Genomic DNA, 20,793 nt, shown 5'->3' on the forward strand with positions numbered 1-20,793 from the left:
AATGCATTCCCAGTTGGGAAGGGGGTGAATTGAGAGAACATTTTAAAGGCAATTTGGCAGAATCCATCAAAGATTAAAATGTGATTATCTATTGACCCAGACATTCCATTTCTAGAAATTTATTCTGCAGATTTCCTCACTCAAATGCACAAAGATACACACCCAAGGTGATCCGCTTCGGCTGCTTGTACAAGTGATAAATTTGAAACATTTTCTATGTCCATTAGGATATTTGTTAAATGAAATAATACATAGTCACATAATGCAATATTATGCACATGTTAAAAAAAGAATTAATATGAAAAGACATCAAGATATATTAAATTAAAGAAGCAAGAAACTAGACAATTAATAGATTCATAATTGACAAAAATCTAAAATATATATATACCTGTAGATATATATGCATTTAAAAGGTCTGACAGGATGTGTAGTATATTATTAGAATGACTCCCTTTAAGGAACTGGATTCTTTTTTTTTTTTTAAGATTTAATTTATTGATTTAAGAAAGAGCATGAGAGAGAGAGAGAGAGAGAGAGAGAGAGAAAGAGAGAGAACACATCAGCAGTGGGGAGGGCCTGACGAAGAGGGAAAACCATACTCCCCGCCGAGCAGGGAGCCCATTCTCAGGACCCTGAGATCATGACCTGAGCTGAAGGCAGATGCTTAACCAACTGAGCTACCAGGTGCCCCTAGGAACTGGATTCTTGAATGACTTTTAAGATCTACTTCTTTTTGTTGGGATTATTTGTTATCAGAAAAACTAACAAAAATGAAAGGAATATGGTTCCTCCTCTCCTGTAAGCTTCTTCCCGATGCCACTTGGCTTGCCATGTTGATTTGCCACGCAAAGGCCTGTGGACATTCGACTGTGGGCCACTTGAAGACTCGTGGTTTTCTAGCTTGTGTAATGAGTTGGTTATGATAGCCTCAGAAAGAAGAGGAGTACAGGAAGAAGAGTATATCTGTGGAGGAGATGGGGATGAGGAATGTGGCTTTGGTATGCTGGGTGTGAGCTGCAAGGAATCCTGATGGGAATGGTCAGCAGTCAGTCAAAGTCTGGTGAAGAGCTCTTGGAAGTCCTTGCTTGTAGGTGATTACAATGGCCAAACTAGGTGGATGACATTGAGAGAGGTTATAGAGTGAGAGAAGATGGGGACAGTTCAGAGCCATACTGGCCATCTTTCTATCCCTTCAATTCACCAGACTTGTCTCTGTAATTTGAGAATTTCCATATTTCTTATTAATTGTCCCTCTTATTATTATTATTATTTAAAGATTTTATTTATTTATTCATGAGAGACACACACACACACACAGAGGCAGAGACACAAGCAGAGGGAGAAGCAGGCTCCATGCAGGGAGCCCGATGTGGGACTCGATCCTGGATCTCCAGGATCACGACCTGGGCTGAAGGCTGTGCTAAACGGCTGAGCCACCCAGGCTGCCCTGTCCCTTTTATTATTATGTAATGACCATCTTTATCCCTAAAACTACTTTTGACACTATTGTGTATTTTATCCAAATATCTATACCACTTTGATTTTGGTCCATATTTGCCCAGAATACATAGTATATGGCTTTTTATAAGAATTTTGATCTGAGGGCAGCCCCAGTGGCACAGCGGTTTAACGCCGCCTGCAGCCCAGGGCGTGATCCTGGAGACCCGGGATCGAGTCCCACATCGGGCTCCCTGCATGGTGCCTGCTTCTCCCTCTGCCTGTGTCTCTGCCTCTCTCTCTCTAGCTGTGTCTCTATGAATAAATAAATAAAATCTTTAAAAAAAAAAAAAGAATTTTGATCTGAGAAATATTATTCTTTCATCAGAAGCTTTGGTCTATTTACAGATATGGTTACTATTAATTTTCTTAAATTCATTTCTACTATCTTATTTAATGCTTTAGATTTACCATGCTTCTCCCCCCCTTTGGCCTTCTGTCAGTGTGCTTGAATCTTTTATTACGCATTTCCTCTCCAGTCTTCAAAAGATGATACATACTATTTCTTCTTTTATTGGTTGCTCTTGACTTTTTAATATGCATACTGGACAATATCAAGTTAATCACTATCTGTACCTTTTTTTTTTTTTAAAGATTTTATTTATTTATTTGACAGAGAGAGGCACAAGCAGGGGGAGCAGCAGGCAGAAGGAGAGGAAGAAGTAGGCTCCCCACTGGGCAAGTAGCCTGATGCAGGGCTTGATGTGGAATCATGAACTGAGCTGAAGGCAGACACCTAACCACGTAACTGGCTGAGCCTCCCAAGTGCTCCTGTACCTTCTTCCCAAATAATGCAAAGACCTTGGATTTCATCATAGCACTCATGTCTTATTGTTGCACAGCATTTTAGTCCTACATTATTTTCATATCTTCCAGATTATTAGTAGTATTTTATACAGTCACTGAACATTTACATTTAACCCCTGAAAGGGTCTGTTGGTGGTAAACCTTTTCAGTATTGGTCTGAAAATGATTTTATTTCAACCAGTATTTGAAACAATCCTATGGCCATGCCCATTCTCCAATCTTTCGCTCTAAAGTCTAGCACTGAGTTAGGTATGTGGGCCAGGCTTTCTTAGCTCATCCGCCCCATGTTCTCTGTTTCCCTCCATACTGTGACCATTCTCATGGTCACATGAGAATGGTCACATTACAGAGGGTTGCACATGAAACACTGCTTGAGTGGTGAGTGGTACCACTGCTGCCCAACCAAGTAGATGAACCAGATTATCTTGCCAAGCATCAGGGTCCTCATCTTTAGAACAGGGGAAAGTAAAGCCTATGGCTCAGAGAGACTGAAACTCAGGTGAACTAATGGATGTAAAGGAGATTTGTAAACTGTAAAGAGCCATGCAGACGTGCAGGCATGTAAGTATGTTACTTGATGTCCTTCAGTATGAAATCAGGCAATAAAGTCCTTCTGTGATTTAGTTCCAGGAAAAAGCTTTCCCTGCCAGAAGAGTGATCCATGTGGTCCCTGCTCTCAGCAATGAAAGGTGATAACTTTAGTAGCTAGTGTTCTTTTATTGCAAGTGATGGAAACCCAAGTGGAAACACTTTAAGTCAAAAGGGGGATTTATTGGATCATGTAACCGGGAGAGACGGGGGAGGCTTGTCTCAGGGATGGCTGGACCTGGGGATCCATCAATCAATTGACACCTCTTCCAGTCTCCTCCCCAGTCTCTCTGCACGTTGGCTTTGTCCTCCCCATCTGCACCTGCTTTCTCCACGTGCTGGGGAGTAGCACTTCAAACCTTCAGACTCCCTTCAGCTCAGTAACCATAGAAGAAATAGAATATTCCCCTCCAGCTTCAAACTAAATCATCCTGGGGCAAAGCTCAGACTGGTCAGCTTGACCTAAATTTTCTAGTCAGGAGAATAATATTTGATGTGTGACAGAGCTCAATCCATTTCTTTCTCCCAATATCTATTCTCCCCTTGTGCTGGAACCTCCATTTTTGAGCTGGGCATATTGCTGCCCCAGTTAATATATTTCCCTGTCTCCTTTGCAATTAGATATGCCATGTGTCCAACTTCTGATCAATGAGATATAAGAAGAAGTGTTCTGAGGTATTTCTGGAAGCTTTTAAAAGGGAGAGGTGTCCTTTTCTCCTCTCTTTCTCTTTTTTTAGAAGATTTTATTTATTTGAGAAAGAGACATGGAGAGCACAAGGAGAGAGAGGAGCAGAGGGAGAGGGACAAGCAGACTTCCTACTGAGTAGGGAACCCAGCTTGGGGCTTGATCCCAACCCTGAGAACATGACCCGAGCTGCAATCAGACGCTTAACTGACTGAGCCACCAGGTGCCCCTCTTTTCTCCTTTCTATTGCTTGGAATGTGGATGTGATGGCTAGAGCTCCAGCAACCATTCTACATCATGAAGAATGGAATAGAAAATACATGTGACAGAGGAGCAAGAAAGAAAGAGCCTGGGTCCTTGATCCCATGTCTCTGCCCTACCAGTCTTCAGCTGTCTTCTCTTTACATTTTTTTGTGAGAGAAAATTATCCTTCTGCCTTTTTAAGCCACCAGTTTGGTGCCTTTGTTCTTTGCAACCAAATTTAATCCTAAATATACATAACTCAGGTTGGAGGGAGAGCATTGATTAACAGAAGGGGCTGGGAAGAAAACATCTCAGGAAACAGGAAACAATAGCTGTTAGAATAGCCCAGTGTTTCCCTTTCTGCCTTTACCTTTAGAAGCCTCTCAGCAGCCTGGAGGTGTCCACACTCCATGCTCCCTTTTATCTCCTTCTGTGACGTCCTCTTTTTCCATGGCTTGGTTAATGTCAGTTCTTACAAAAGTAGGCAGAGTGTAACATGAAAACCACCTTTCCAGTACTGTGCTCCATAGAACACTCATCCTCTGAGGTGCTCTGGAAGGGAAAATGAATCTATGGTCAGGAAATTTGGGGAATGCTACCAACTACTTGCCTCTCGGAGATTCATAAAGCACATTAGTTTAAGGCTCTGAGAAGTCTTCTAGTTAAAGAAATCTAATCAATTTTCTTTGACTCAGCTTTCCCCCCAAACTTATTTTTACCAGAGACACCTCCTTTTCCGTAATATAGCACCTATTAACATGGCAGAAGGAAAGATGCTTCGGGAAATGTTTGATTAGCTAAGCAATAACAAAAATAGCAGCTGTGACCTTGGAAACTGCCTAGTTGAACAGGTGTTTTGGCAGCATCATTCCTGTTGACCCAAAAAGTCACCTGCCAGCCATGAGGACTTACTCTGGTGCTGGTTGTACTTGGATCCTGATGTCCTAGCAGTGGCCAAGGTGGGGCCGTGGCCTCCCTCATTCTAAACCCAACGTTCTGGTGCCTACAAAAATACTCCCATTTCCTTCATCTGCTTGTCGGATGCTCCCACAAGTTCAGACCTGCTTTCAACACAGACCAACAGCAGGACAAGAATTAAAGCAAGAGACATCCACGTAAAACAGATGCTCTCTATAGTCTTGGCCAGATTGAAGCCAGAGCTCTCTGTGGTCTCTTACCTCCTCCAACTGTCTGAGAAATGTGAGCCCCGCTCTTAGATCATGTCTGTCCCTGTTGACGAGGCTCTGCAGAAGCAGATCCCCATGACGTTTGGTGTATATATCCTGCACACTGTTGGGAAGTAGGGTCTAGTTTGGTTTTCTTTGGTCTGGGAGCACGACTTTAGATTGCTGGCTGGCGTATCCCCCACAAAATGACAGACCAGGGGCTGCCAAGGAGAGAGACTGAGGACAAAGCAAAGGAAAGAAATCCCCAGGCCTGTCTGTGGGGAGAATCCCTCTTCCTTCTGTCACAAAGACAGGCAGCAGCAGGCACTACCTGCTGTTCCTTCAAGTGGAAACCTCTCTCTCTTTCCATCCTCCAAATACCTAGATCTTTTGAGGTCCATCCCAGATACAGAACAGACTAGCTTTAAAACCAATAGGTGGGAACTCTGAGAGCTGCCCTTTGTTTCCCATTTGGCCTTGAGAAAGTCCCTTTGACTCTCTAGAGCGCAGAGAATATGGGTCACTGGGGAGATACTATGAGTGAGAGAACCATATGGAAATGCCCAGCAGAATGTTGAGCACACTCTGGGTGAAATAAAGTAAATGTGTGTGTGTGTGTGTGTGTGTGTGTGTGTGTGTGTATTTGTATGTCTCCTCTTCCTGGCTTCCAGCTTTTTCGGATTCTGCCAGAGTAAACTTTCCTACCCCGAGTCCTTAAATAGGACTTGACTTATCAAGAAGTGGGATTTTCCCACCCATTCTACTTTGGGTACAAGTACTTTGGATATCTGAAGCTGAACATATAAAGGGAGTCATAACAGACACTTTTAGACTTAATCTTTATTGGTTTGAGAAGTTAATTCTTGGAGGTGATCTTCATGAATGATGCTTTCAGGAGAGTTCAGATTTTTTGTTGTTCTGTTTGGTGTTTTTCCACGAATGTGCTTCCACCCTGATTCTGTGAAAGATTATTCCTGACCAAGTGCAATTCATTCTGCCTTCAGTATGGGGATTTCCAGAACAAAAGTGGTATTGAGTCCCAAACTGTGATGACTTCATATATCGGGGAGAGAGAGAGAGAGAGAGAGAGAGAGAGAGAGAGAAAGAGAGAGAGAGAGAAAGCCAGACAATGAGTAGGGAGGGTTGAGAAGAGAAAGGGGCAGATTGGTTTTCAGATCTGTCCTGAACCTCTCAATTTTATTCATAGAAATCAGAGCCAGCCTTGGTTGAAAAGCAGCAGTTAATGTAACTGTAGGCTCTGTCTGAGGATTCTTTACTTTCCTGGGCAGAGCAGCAGCTCACACTGGAGGAGGGAGATAAAGCCCTGTTTGTACACACGGAATTGCTTTCTCTCCCTTCTTGGTAATAAAAACCAGAAACTACCATAGGAGTAGGCTTCAGCAGTCCCATTGCATGAGACGCTCACTGTTCTCCCTTTTCTCCTGTGGATTCCTCCTCCCCAGCATAGCACAGCCCTATTTCTCAAATGCGCTGGGACCAGGGGCCCCTGAATTCAACCCTTTGAGATTTTCTTCCTTCCAGAAAGTGAAGTCCACCCTCGAGGACTGTCCACCCCCTCCCCCACTGAAGGGAGGGCCTCAGCCCATTCCTCATCAGGAGGCCCATGGAATGAGGCTTCCCAGGCTTAAGTATAACTGGGCCCCTGACTCATCCACATCTGCTCATTCACCAGCCCCAGTACAGGTCAGGACATCTAGGTCCTCGTCACAGACCCCAGACAGGCCCAGATATTCAGAGGTCATTTAATGGGCCAAGTAAACTCTCTGAGAAGTCCTGTAGTGAAGTAATAGGTTCAACTTTAACTTAGTGCTTTCCATGCTTAACTAACCCTGCACCACTTTTGTCATGGAACACTCATTATCTCATTGAGTAGCATTCCACAGAATGCTGGAAAACGGTGCCATGGAGCCATTCACAGCTACGTCCGGCTTCCCTGGAGGATAGAGATAGTGTCCGATTCAGCTTTGAGTAGACAAACCTCGGCACAGGACCTAGAAGATAGTGTTTTCAGAATGAATACCTGACTGATACAGTGAAATCATACCATGTTTAGCCCAGGCTGAACCTAAGAATCATAACTGTGTGCCAAACACTTTTCCAGGGTAGTTAAGCCTGTGGCCAATGCATAAGACCAGATCTTTTTTTTTTTTTTTTTTTTTTTTCAATATTTACACCAGTTACAAACTGGCAGGCATTGAACCAGATCTGTCTAACATAAGTGTTTTGTTTGGCCCAGTTCAGGGGTTTATTTTCTTCAATGGCTTTAGGTAGGGTCTGAGCTCTGCAGCATGGCTAGGTTCTGCTTCTTCCGATCCCACCCAGCCTCTTCCTCATTCACATCCCTGCTTAGCTCCTGGAGGCTTTGAGTTTACCACCCAGGGTTTCAATCTCGCTGGGAAGTTGCTTTTTCAATCTGACCATGAGCATCATGAATTTATTTTGAAATGGATTTGCCCACATGAGAGATCATGCAGATCTTGAAACCATAAACCGTTTGTGATGAAATATCTATGCAGCTCAACGTAGCACACGGGCCCTCGGATGCTTGAGGGGACTGCCTGACCTACACTGCTGATGATGTGAGGACAGTCTTGTCCCTGTGCCCAGCTTCCCACAGGGGTGATCCCCACCCTCGTCACTGGGAGAGCTTGTGGAAGCCCGTAGTGCTGGGTCCACCTCCAGGGCTTTCTGGGTCAGTGGGTCAGCCACAGGGCCAAGCATCTGCATTCCTAATGACTTCCCAAGCGAAGCTGCACCTCCTGGCCCGGGACCACACTTTGAGATCTGCTGCTCCACAGTTTACAAAACTCTTTCCCAATTGTTATCTTATTAGACCCCAACAACCAACTTATGACATGAACAAGGCAGGAATCACTACTCACAGGTCACAAATGAGGAAAGGGGGACCAATGACCAACGTCGCACAGCTTGACGTACATTGGGGTCTTCCGATGACACATCAAGCTGCCCACAGGCAAGAATGTGGTTGGAAGAGGCCGCGACTCACCATTCTGCTTTGGGACAAGGGGATTGGACTGGTGAACGTTTTAGAAACTTAACTCTGCCTCTGAAGCAGGAGCTCACAGCTTCTCTCAGTCCCTCTCAGCTCTAGGACTCTACACTTGGCCCTACGTGGGCAAGAAGTGAGGGGGCCAAAGGGAGCCCAGCAATACCCTCCCCACCACCAACTGGTCTGGTCCCTTAACAGCCCCAGGCAAAGCAGGAGAGGAGCAGAGATGCCCCACCCACTGGAGTCAAGACGCCCCTTGCTGAATTTTCTGCGTAGCAACCAAGTGGAGTGAGAGACAGGCACAGACCGCAGCTTTGGGGCGGAAAGATGGGAGGGGGGGTGCACGGACCATATGGAGCAAGAGTGACAGAATTTGGCAGTGTAGGCTCTGCAGATGGGCCTGCTTATGTCCACACACAATCTGAGGCCAAAGACTGAATCATCTCTCTAGCAATTTCTTGTTTCCAAACACGTCTTTTGAAGAACGTGGGGGTGCTCCGTGCAGATATCAGAAACGCTAGCTGGGACAGGATATACAGGTTAACGGAAAAGAAAAGTTGCTTTCATTGGGGGAAGGACAGGGTGTAAAACGTCCGCTTGAATGGAGTGGAAGTCGCTGGTTAGTGAGAAGGGAACCTGGTGGTTTGGGTAGCACTCGAGGAGTTCATAGCAAGTGTTTTACATGTTTTCTTGTGTGATCCTCACAACGCCCATTTTATGAGAGGAAAGACTGAGAAGAGAGAGGGCAAGGATTTGTCCAGGTCTCCCGGCTGGTGAGGAGAGAGTCGCTGGGGGAGGCAGGAAAGCAAAATAGGGCATCCACGCATCCACAGACACCTGCCCAAGGCTGGGATTCTGCTCTCAATCTCCTACGTGGTCCTGTGCCGCCTCCCCCCCCCCCCCCCCCCGCGTGGTCTTCCAGTAAGTTCCTGGGGCCCCACAAGGGCTCCCCAGGGTCCATACTCAGAATTAAGTCTGGGTTGCCCTGCCTGGCATTAGAGGTCCTGCAAGGCCAGGCTCCAGCCTCATGGCCAGCCCTCCCTCACGTGCCCCAGGCTTGGGTGCAGTCAGGCAACTCAGCATCTGCCCTGAACATGCTCAGGGCTGCCCAGCCTCCAGTGTTGGCTTTGGAGTCTTCCAGTCACAGCTCCCAGTGACTTTTCTACTTTATTCTAATTTGTACCCATGTCTTTTTCTCTCCTCATTGGAATGTCTACTCTTCTGGGATTATGATCTCCCTCTCCTCGGCTCTCATTCCTGCACCCTGTCGAACATCCTTTACACAAGTGCACCACCTTATGGTTTGCAGAGTGCTGTCCCCCCTGCAAGGTGACAAAGGGGGCAGTTATTAGCCCCAGTCCTGTCTGAGGCCAGAGAAAGGAAGGGACCAGCTCACAGTCTCACATCTAGATGGCGAAGCCACAGCGACAGCTCAAGTTCCCAGACTCCAGATCCCACTGCACCCCAGTTTGGGGAAGATATTTTTGTTCATCAGCACAGAGGTGGTCCCCACATGCCTCAGGTTGCCCTTGGGGGAAAAGGGGACTGCATTAGTTTCCTTTTGCTGCCATAACAAATTACCACCCACTTAGTGGCTTGAATAGTGCAAATGTATGGTTATCATACGGTTCTGTGGGATAGAAGTTTGACACAGGTCTCTCTGGGCTAAAGTCAAGGTATGATCAGGGCTGTGCTCCTTTACTGGAGGCTCTAGGGCACAATCCATTTCTTGCCCTTTCCAGCTTCAAGAGGCCACCTGTGTTCCTTGGTTTATGACCGCTTACTGCATTTTCGACACCTGCAAAGAAGGGCGGTCAAGTTCTTCCCATGTCGTGTCTTTCTGTTTCTCTGACCTCTCTCCTATCCTCCCACTTTCACTCTTTTTTTCCCCAAAGATTTTACTTATTTATTCATGAGAAAGAGGCAGAGACCTAGAGAGAGGGAGAAGCAGTCTCCCTGTGGAGAGCCCAATGCAGGGCTCAATCCCAGGACCCCGGGACCACGACTTGAGCTGAAGGCAGACACTCAACCACTGAGCCACCCAGGTGCCCTCCCACTTCCACTGTTAAGGACCCTTGTGATTACGTTAGGCCTACCTAGGTAATCCAGGATCCTCACCCTCCTTAGATCAGTAGTTTTTCAACCTGAGTTGCCATGTAACCTAACATATTCACAGGCTCCAGAGATTAGGACACAGACATGGGGTGTGTGTGTGTGTTATTTTGCCTATTCCAGGGATAAAAAGAAGAATCCTGCCCCTGGAGCCCCTCAGCCAGTCACAATAGGTGTGTTAGCCTGGACCAGATGTGCCAGGGTTCAGCAGCCTCTGTCTGGGGACACAGTCACACAGGACCTTGGAGAGCTCATGGATGGGTGCCATGCCTTCTGACAGTGGAGCTTTTGCAACCTGAAGCAAGCTCCCTAGTGCAAAGCTGCCCAGGAAAACCAAAGCTGCCCTGTTCAAAGGCATTTGGTGCTTTCTTACCTTATTCATTTCTTCCCCTACCTCTCATCCAATCTTAGGACATAGCACCATCTCCAGCCAAACCCCTACTATCACTTCCCACCACCCCACCACCTCATATCCAGCAGTCTTGCCTGTTTATCATGACAGTTGAATTACACAGAATAAACTCCAAACTGCTTATTAAGGCTTCTAAGATACTATTCACATAAAAAAAAAGATACTATTCACTCTGGCCTTAAGTTACCATTCCATTGTTCACTGAGCTCCAAGAAGCCTGGCCTCCTTTCCATCACCTGAACATACTATGCCTTCCTGCCTCAGGGCCTTGGCACATGCTATTTCTTCTTCCTGTGACTCTATTTTTCTACTCTTCCTGGCTGATTCCTAGCTATCCTTTAGATCGCAGCTGTTTTCAGAAAAGTCTTCTCTTGGGCAGCCCTGGTGGCTCAGTGGTTTAGTGCCTGCTTTCGGCCCAGGGTGTGATCCTGGAGACCCGGGATCGAGTCCTACATCGGGCTCCCTGCATGGAGCCTGCTTCTCCCTCTGCCTGTGTCTTTGCCCCCCGCCCCCGCCCCCCGTGTCTGTCATGAATAAGTAAATAAAATCTTAAAAAAAAAGAAAAGTCTTCTCTTATACCTCTCACCTAGTTCAATTAGGCCTCTCCTATCATTGCTCTCAGAACTGGACTCTTCTTTTGCATCTATGTCATTATCTCTGTCATTGTACAGAACAGAATGCATTCAAGCTCTGACAAGGCAAGAAGGTCATCCTTTGGACTAAAATCTCCAGGATTAAAGTGTGCTAAACTCTGCAATTTCATCCTCTCTTTTCAAGGAACAGTAATGAGTTCAGCCTTAGAACCTCAGCTCTGGCAGGCTAATTTTTTTCATGGGCTTTGAGGTCGGTCAGACCCACTTTCTGCTCCCACTCCTTCATCAACTGGCGGTGTGATCCTGAGCAAGTAAGTCACTGTCTCCCTGGACCAATGGCTCTGGTTTGCCCAGCAGGCTATGGCGCAGGAGGGTATAGAGAGCCCCTCACCTGTAAGCCGTGAGAAGGCCAAAGGCTACCCAGTCAGAATCCAATACCCAGTAGAGATATGAGAAAAGGTGTCAGTGAGGCAATGTGTACATTGTCCCCAGGACTCCCTCCTCTCCTTTATCTCCCATTAGCACCCTGCATCCTCAGGATGCTAATCCTCCCAGCAACCCCATTTTACAGATAAGGAAACTGAGGACAACGTGGTTAACTGACTTACACAGGGTCACCTGGCATGTCAGTTAAGAAGCTGAGACAAGAAGCATGTTCTCTTTAACCCTTCACTGAGATAATCATTATTCACAAAAATGCATTCCGTGCACACAGCGTTTTACAGTCTGCAGAGCTCTTTCCCATCTGCCATTGTCTCTGATCTCTGCAACAGTCCCTTGGCTTGAGTATCAATTCAGCCCATTTATTCAGATGAGAATATTGAGATTGAGGGCAAGGAACTGACCAACTTAAATCAGTGCATGCATGAGTTCTCTGCTGCTGCGAACACATTTGTCAGCTTAAAGCAGTACACAGTATTATCTCACAGTTTCCTGGGGCAGGGATCCAGGTACGACTTAGCTCTATCTTCTGCTTTGTCGTCTCTCATGAGGCTATAATCAAGGTGTCAGCCCAGAATCTGTGGTCTCATCTGAGGCCCACCTGGGGAAGAAAGGTCTTCTTTCAAACTCATTTATGTGGTTGTTGGCAAGATACAATTCTGTGCTGTTGTACTGAGGACTTAATTTCTTCACTGACTGTGGACAGAAGACCACCTTCAGTTCCTTGTCATGGGGGCCTCTTCATTATGGCAGCTTGCTTTTTCAAAGCATGCAGAAAGGCAATAGGGTCTGCTAGCAAGAAGGAAGTCATGATCTTGTACCCTAAACATGGAAGTGACAATCCGCATATTTGCTGCATTCTATCCATCAGAAAAAGTCACTCGGTCACTCCAGACTCCCACCCTAGGGGAGGGAATTACACAAAGACATGACTATTAGCAGGTGGAGAGTATTGGAGGCTGTCTTAGAAGTCTGCTTACCACAGCAGGGAGCTGGGCTGTTCTGAGTTGGCCTTTCTTCCTGGATCTGGAAGTGTGCTGGCACAGTGGACGGAGGTGGCACGTGGTGATCTTCCCTTGTCAGCACTCTAGGGAGATTCTCAGAGCCACACAGAGCCAGGGCCAGACTTCCCCATCCCAGGAAGAGAGCCGGCCCCATTTTAATTACATTGTTGCCCCCAGGGGAAGCCTGTGCTCTTCTCTGGATAGTTTTGCTTCTCCTTTACTGCCATTTCTGTCTTTAAATCAAAGCTGCTCTCTGTTCAAGGGCTCCCAGCCCCAGGCACATTGAGGATTTATGAGTGGGTGATCCAAAAATGTAACATAAAGGAGTCAGGACCCAGACAGTAATGTAAACTGAGAGGTCCTGGGGAGGCGGGTGGGTGGCTGGGACCCAGTGACCTCTCGGGCCCGGCAACCATCACAGCCTCTGCTTTATGAAACTCTTCCATCATCCTTCTCCCTGCCTCCCCCCACTGCCCCTTGCCACTGCCTGCACTACAGTCTCTCACCCCCAGCTGGCACCCAGGTCCCCTGTATCTGCCTCAATCTGCCTTTCTAGAACCGCTTCCACTGCCCTCCCATCTCCCACCTCAAATCCTCTGGGTACCAGTCCATGCAGATAGACTCCAATCTATCTTCATGCCTTTGTTTAAAGCTCCGTCCTCTCCTGCAATTGTTCTTTACCCCACGCCCCTGGGATGAAGCCACCTTGAGGACTCCTTCCCTCACCTGTCACTCTCTGTCCCTTGCTCATGGCACTGAGCACTGTGGGCCTTAGCATTGGAGTCCATTATGTCCACACCAGCCTCCCTGCTTAGACTGAGACTTCCTTAAGGGCAGGGGCTGGGGCTAGGGCTGGGACCCACCCTGGTCCTACCACTATCTGGCACATGAGAGGGGCTCTGTCAACATTCGAATGCTGGAAAAGTCAATGTCAGCATCATCTTTCAGTGGAAAGACAAGTAGTGTTCTCCTTTCACGTATCCCATGGGGGGTCTGTGGCTGACCTCCCACCTGCTCCTTCTCTCTTCCTCAAGTCTTCCACCTGTCTGGCTATAGCACACCAGCCCTGCTTCACACTGCAGACTCCACGTGCCTGTCCTAGCTTCCACATGCATTTGAGAGATCACGGGGGGAGCTGAAGGCAATAAAGTCTTTCCCAGGGCAGAGCCACCTTCCCAGACCCATATGTGGGGCCCCAGACATCCCTAGGGACACAGACATTTGTGCTCAGAAGATGCCACCCCACGCCCTCCTGTTCTCCATTTAACTCAATTAACCTCTGCAAGGGAGTCATCCCTGACTGCTGTTTCTTCCTTGACCTTCCTCCAGTCAGTCCCACATTCTGTAAGGTCTGCCTTCTGTTGAAAGTGATCTTCACGTGCACACCTTTCTCTCCACCCCAACTGCTGCCCTCCTCTGTCCAGGCCACCCAGGATCCCCTCATTGCTCTCCCTGCCTCCACCTCACCCAACTTATCTATCCTTCACTCAGGTGACCAGAGCCATCATTCTTGTCAAGTCACTCCCTTGCTCACAAGCTTTCAGTGGCTCCCCATTGCCTGAGCAATGGCCCTCACCTCTCCAGCATTCAGGTACTTCACAATCCAATTGCCCAGGTGGCTTCTCTGGCCCCATTTCCCGGCACACTCCCCCTCAAGGGCCTGCATCCTAGACCACCTCCTGCTGGTGCTTCCCATATCCATTTTTTTTAAATTTTTATTTATTTATGACAGTTACACAGAGAGAGAGAGAGGCAAAGACACAGGCAGAGGGAGAAGCAGGCTCCATGCACCGGGAGCCCGACGTGGGATTCGATCCTGGGTCTCCAGGATTGTGCCCTGGGCCAAAGGCAGGCGCCAAACCGCTGCGCCACCCAGGGATCCCCCCATATCCATTTGGAATGCTCTTCCCCTTCATCTCTGCCCATCTAAACCCACTGTCCTTCCAGGACAGCCTAAAGGCTGCTTCTTCCATGAAGCCTTCTCTGACCACCTTTCAGAAGGCAGTGAACTCTCAGGTCTCTGAGCTCCCAAAGCTCCCCTTTGCAGTAAAGGTATAAAAGCATCCCTGTCTTGCCCCCTCCCCAGTCATGAGCTCCTTGAGGGTAAGGACCGGCCTCATTCCCCTCTCTTCCAAACCCTTGCTACTACCTCCTCTGTAAAGACAAAGACAAAGGCATCCCTTGGAGGAGGGGAGCTGTCTTGAAATCTCTTGGAGGCTCCTGACAGCTCAGTCCCGGAGAAGAAAGCTGCCCAGAAGGCAGCACTCCCAGGGAGGGGTTCTCACCAGAAGGCCCAGTGCTGGGCCCGAGCCAGGAAGTGTTTGCCGGAGCCCAGGGGTGTGTGGATGGGAAGGGGGGGCTTGGCAGCACAAAGGGTGGTTTATGATCTGCTCTTGTTCTAGCTCCCTGATGCTTTTGTTCAGAATCCCCAGGGTGCTTCTCACCAGGCAACGGAGTGGGGGTGGGGACAGTTCAGAGTGAGGCCTAGGCCTGTGAGGAGTCAGCTTCCCCCCTTCAAAGGGAGGAAAAAAGGGAAGAGCCTAGAGGAAGCCCTTTTGTTAAAGTGTATCGCCTGGGTGGGTGGCAGGTTCTGATTCCTGTTCCTTCCATTCTGCTCCATCTCTCTGTCCTGAGTCTTTGGCCTCTCCTTCTTGGGCTGGCTCCTTCTCCTCAAACAGCTGGCAGGATGGTGTTTCCTTCCCTGGGGAAGAAGACAGAGGAGGATGGAGCAAAATGGGGAGGAGGATTTCATGGAGTAGGGACTCCTGGCTGTGGGCCAGGAGGCATGAAGCTCCTAGGAAGAAGAGCTGGAATGGGGCAGGGAGATGTCCAGGTTAGTGGATATGTGAATGGAGCCCAGGTTAGTGCCCAGCTGACTCCCTTTCAGGTCTCTTTCCAGCTGAAATTACTCTCATTTGAGGGGGTTCTCTGGGTCTGACACCATCCCCCTCTCAGCACATTCCCCTTAAGAGAGACACTTTGCTGAGCTCAAGACCAGAGCTTCTGGTACAGCTGCACAGTTATTGTAATAGGTGTTGTCAGGAGGTAGTGAGCGGCTGGTCAGAGAAGGTATGCAAGCCGAAGCTGGTGGGTACATGGTGGGCAAGGCCTAGAAGGGACTCAGGTATCTGATACAGTAGTAGGGAAAATGGAATGACTTTTAAGTTTCCTTCCTACATCCTGCCTCTAAAGACTGTTATCAAAATATCCCTAATTAGAGCTAGTAATAAAGATAAAACGCACAGGCATTGGAGAGTGCTAGACTTACATCCATACCACGGCATACTGCTCAGCAATAAAGAAGAATGAGCGTATCCCAAGCAATAAAAAAGAATGAGCGCTGAGTGAAGTAAGTCAGTCGGAGAAGGACAAACATTATATGTTCTCATTCATTTGGGGAATATAAATAATAGTGAAAGGGAAAATAAGGGAAGGGAGAAGAAATGTGTGGGAAATATCAGAAAGGGAGACAGAACATAAAGACTGCTAACTCTGGGAAACGAACTAGGGGTGGTGGAAGGGGAGGAGGGCGGGGGGTGGGAGTGAATGGGTGACGGGCACTGGGTGTTATTCTGTATGTTAGTAAATTGAACACCAATAAAAAAAAAAACAAAAAAAAAAAAAAAAAAAAAAAAAAAAAAAAAAAAAAAAAAAAAAAAAAAAAAAAAAAAAAAAAAAAAAAAAAAAAAAAAAGAATGAGCATGTCCAAGGAATTACACTGAGTGGAGGGCAATGGGCTGGGGAGTCAATTCCAAAAGATTACATATTATATGATTCCATCTATATAATATATTGAAATACATATTGAAATAACAAAATTTTAGAAATGGAGGACAGATGAGTTGTTGCTGATGGGGCCAAGGGTGCTGGAACAGAGGTGAGTGTAGTTGTAAAAGGATATATATTAGTTTCCTATTGCTGCTGTTCATAAATTGCCAGAAATGTAGTGGCCTAAAACAATGCAGGTTTATTCTCCTGTGGTTCTGGAGACCAGAAATCCAAAATCAGCTTCAGTGGGCTAACATCACTGCTGTGACAGAGCTATATTCCTTCTGGAGGCTCTAGAGGACACTGTGTTCCTCACCTTCTCTCAGGCTTCAGGAGGCTGCCTGTGTGCTTTGACACATGAGCCCTTCCTAGCATCACTCTAAACTCTCATGTCTATCAGTGTATTTTCTGCTTCTTCCTTTGACCTTCTTCCCTCTGTCTTACAAGAACTCTTGTGACCACATTTAGGGCCCACCTGGATAATCCAAGATCATCGCCCCATCTTGAGATCCTTCATCATGCCTGCAAAGTCCCTTTTGCCATAGAAGGTAACATTCACAGTTTCCAGGGATAAGGTGCAGGTATCTCTGCGGCAGAGGGGTGGAGATGGAATTATTTAGCCAACCTCAGAGGGCAACACAAGGGATCCTTGTGGTGTTGGACCTAACGTAACACACGCAACACAATTGAGTACAAGTGAAAGCCAGTGAAGTCTGAGTAAGATTGGCAGGTTGCATCAATGTCAATATGCTGGTTGCACTATAGTTTTGCAAACAGGGTAAAGTGCACAAGACCTCCTTTTGCATTGTTTCTTACAACTTCATGTTAATCTACAATTACTTCTATATACATTTCAATTAATTAAAAAGTGCTTGGGGCACCTAGGTGGCTCAGTCAGTTGAGCGTCCGACTCTTGCTTTGGGCTCAGGTCATGATCTCAGGGTCCCGAGATTGAGCCCCACATTGGGCTCTGCCCTCAGTGGGGAGTTTGCTTGAGATTCTCCCCCTCCTTCTGCCTCTCTCCCCACAACATAAATAAATCTTCTTTTTTAAGTGCTAGACTGACGGTAGGGCACACCGTGGATGCTTGACAGCCCTGTGTTATGAAGTGAGCCCACCCTCTTGGCTGTAGGTAACTGAGCTAGGAGGAGCATCGGACCCATGCTGAGATCATTACAGGCACCCCTCAGTTCTTTGGGACAATTTAGAACACCAGAGAGACCTGGGACCTTCCTCTGGATGGCCGCCCTTGTAACATTTGAACAGTGTACTTTGGGTGTCATGTTGTACCACGTACACAGAGGAGCAGGGGATGTGCATCTGCAGGCTGAGAAGATCAGATCCTCTGCAGAGAGAAGCAGACAAGAGGTGGAGAAACAGGGCACCCTGGGTTCCTATTAGCTCTCCACTTCTTGTTTCTAGTCCTTCTGGAGCATCACTTGATCTAGCCCTCGGATTTTATGTGATTCCTGTGTCTTTACTCAGAATCCTCTCCCTGCCCCCATGCCCCCATCCTTCAGTTAGCCAAAGAGGATTTCTATTATTTACAATTAGGAAGGCCTAACTATAAAAAATGGAACATGCCAGCACTCAGCTCCATGGCCTGCCCTGCCCGTCCCCATCCAGGTGCTACAGGGAGGTCCGGGTGCCCTTGCTTCAGGGTCCAGGGCAGGGGACACAGAGCATCCTTTTTTATCTTGGATTTAAACCACGCTCCTGTCTCTCACGCAATCTGGGCAGATCTAGTGCAGAAGTACAACGAAGGACCGGGCCTGCCCACAGAACCCTGTCATCTTCCTCAACACACACACACACACACACACACACACACACACACACCATGCACGCAGCAGGCACTTGATGAACGTTCATAAGGTTAGGCAGAGACCATCCTGAGAATCCTCAGTCTTGTGGCAGAGGACAGTTTGAGGAGAGTGGGCGAGCCCAAGCACTGTCGCATCTTTGAGAAAAGGAGAAGAGCCCAAGTCAGCTCCCCCAGGCAACCAGGAAACAATTTGCAAGATGGAATTCAACAAGCAATGCCAACAAGATCATAATGACCATATTTATGGGAGAATGTGGAGGCCCAAGCGTGGGTTTTCATTATCGTGTGTACAAATGTGATCGTATCCGTGCAGCCAGCCTCCTGCTCCAGGCGGCAGCTGTTGGCTGGTGCATGGTAATTTGATGTAAATTGCCCCCAAATATGGTAATTCTCTCCTCTGCCAGGGGAGTTTGAAGTCACAAACCTGGAGATGTTGGCAGCAGATGTTTTCTTACTTCTCTGCAGGCTGCTGGTATTGTGGAAGAGGGTGGGCAGACTTGGAGACAATGCTGACCTTCACTAGCCCCTGTGAGCATCCATGCTGTGTGACCTGGAACGGGGTACTTCACCTCTCTGAGCTCCACTGCCTCACCAGTAAAATAGGCATAGGTCTGCCAGGGTTGCTTTGAGGATTAGAGAAGATATCCTCAGAACCCTTAGTACAGTGCTTTTGTTAATATTTTTTTTGCATCTCAAAGGTGCCATCTGTGGGGGCTGGGCAGTCAGTGCCCAGAGTTATTTCCCAGTCCCCAGTAGTGAGCTCCTCCAGGCAGGAAACAAGAACAACGTTATTAAAATAAACGTGAAAGTGCTGCGGGGAAATCTGACGGGGACAGACTAGGGGTTAATGTCTTTACAACCTAAGAGCTCATGAGAAATTCTAAGAAAAATATCAATACCCCAATATGTAAATGAGTAAAGGGTACACACACAGACCCTTCCCTCCAGAGACAGACAAAAAGCAACTGAAACCAAGGAAAGATGTCTTTTCCTCATTTTTCTTTTTTTAAAAATATCAGTTGTAAAAGGCATCAAGTTAAAACAAGATGGCTTAATTTCATAAAATAGGAAAAATATTAAAAAAAGGATACCTAATCCAGGTGAGGTTTCTAGCAAAAACGCAACACTAGCTGTTGAGGTGGCAACCTGCCCTGGCATGGACGTTTTATAAAGTAATCTAACCACGTGTGCCAAAAATCAAATCAAGACAAATGATTCAGGAATCTCGCTAATGTGTATTTCTCCTGAGGAAATCATTCAATAGAAGGGAAAAGCCAAATGAACAAAGATGCTGTGAAAAAATGTTAACAAGCAGGATACATCCCTTAATGGTAGATGGTGAATCAAGCCATAATGCTTCCACATGAAATACTCTGAAATGCCTAAAAGGGTAGTTATGTTTTGAAGAGTGGGCATACCATATGGAATAATGTTTATGGTATATTTTTAATTTTAAAAAAGAGAACAAAAGGCTATTTACAGTATGATTGAAACTATATGCACATGTGCCTGTGTGAGGCGGGGCCTGCGTTCATGCAAAGGAGGAGCCGTTGAGAGAAGTGAGGTGTTCATACAGAGGGAGACTACCCTGTAGCATGAGATTTCTGAATCTCTGTCACAAAGGTCATCCCAGACTAGTGGCAGCTGCTGCTGGGCTTTTGTGGACTTGAAAAGCAGGCATGGGGTGTGAGGGGAAACTCTTTCCTGGGGCTGCTGACAGCTCAGATCTGGGAAGATTTTTCTGTGGTCAAAACCTTCTAACAGTGACATGGGCTGGCTCCTGAGGTAGTGAGCTCCCAGGGGTGGGAGGTGTGTAAACAAAGGCAGGAGTAGAACCAATTGTGGGAGGGCAGCTGGATGAGATGTCACCTAGGATGGTTAAATGATCCTAATCATACTTCGCCCACTCTTACCAGCATATCTGGCTAAATATCCCCAAAAGAAAAACAGAGCAAACCCATTTGTTCATGGAACACAGGGAAAGAAATGGGGAGAGAAAGCAGGAGGAGGAGGGAGGGAGGGAATGAGCAAGGGAGAAAAGGAAGGAAGGAAGGAAGGAAGGAAGGAAGGAAGGAAGGAAGGAAGGAAGGAAGGAAGGAAGGAAGGAAGGAAGAAGAAGGAAAGAGAAGCAAGGATTGCCACATGCTAAGCAGGGATCTAATCCCTTTGTAAACACTGTCAGAAACTTGTCTTCCTAATTGAAAAGCCCATGCGGCTGCTTAATCCAGTCCATGTTAATGAGACCAAAACACATTACAGCAGATATCGACTCCAGTCATTGTAGCGCCAAGGCTGAGGATGCCAGGGGGAATATATTGACAGAGTGAGGCTGGGGTCAATCTTGGCCTCCATGGACGTCATCCTGCTGCTCCCTTACCCAAAGCATCCCAGGCTGAGACTCTGAGACTCGACGGACAACAGGGGCTGCAGGATTTTCATGCGGGCAAGTACCACTCCATTACCTGGATAATTGTCCCTCTTAAATGGAAGAAAGTGGCCTTAAAAAGAAAGGCCTCTGTAAAAACATGCACTCAAGTATAGCAAAGTACAAATCTGTTCATAGGACTCATTTTTTCCCTCTCACCTGTTTAATGATTTCAGAGAAATCGTTACCAAGC

At 47.0% G+C, this 20,793-nt stretch overlaps 1 long non-coding RNA gene across 1 annotated transcript; it reads right to left on the reverse strand.

The window, feature by feature from the left end:
- Positions 1 to 5,811: 5,811 nt before the first annotated feature.
- LOC112650482 (uncharacterized) lies at positions 5,812 to 14,941 on the reverse strand. Its single transcript, XR_003130220.3, has 4 exons — positions 14,868 to 14,941; positions 7,893 to 8,021; positions 6,839 to 7,001; positions 5,812 to 6,042 (listed from the first exon to the last, which is right to left on the reverse strand). It is a non-coding gene; the product is annotated as an uncharacterized LOC112650482 (long non-coding RNA).
- Between the last annotated feature and the right edge of the window lie 5,852 nt (positions 14,942 to 20,793).

This window comes from Canis lupus, chromosome 11, assembly GCF_003254725.2.
Source record: "Canis lupus dingo isolate Sandy chromosome 11, ASM325472v2, whole genome shotgun sequence".
Classification (NCBI taxonomy): Eukaryota; Metazoa; Chordata; class Mammalia; order Carnivora; family Canidae; genus Canis; species Canis lupus.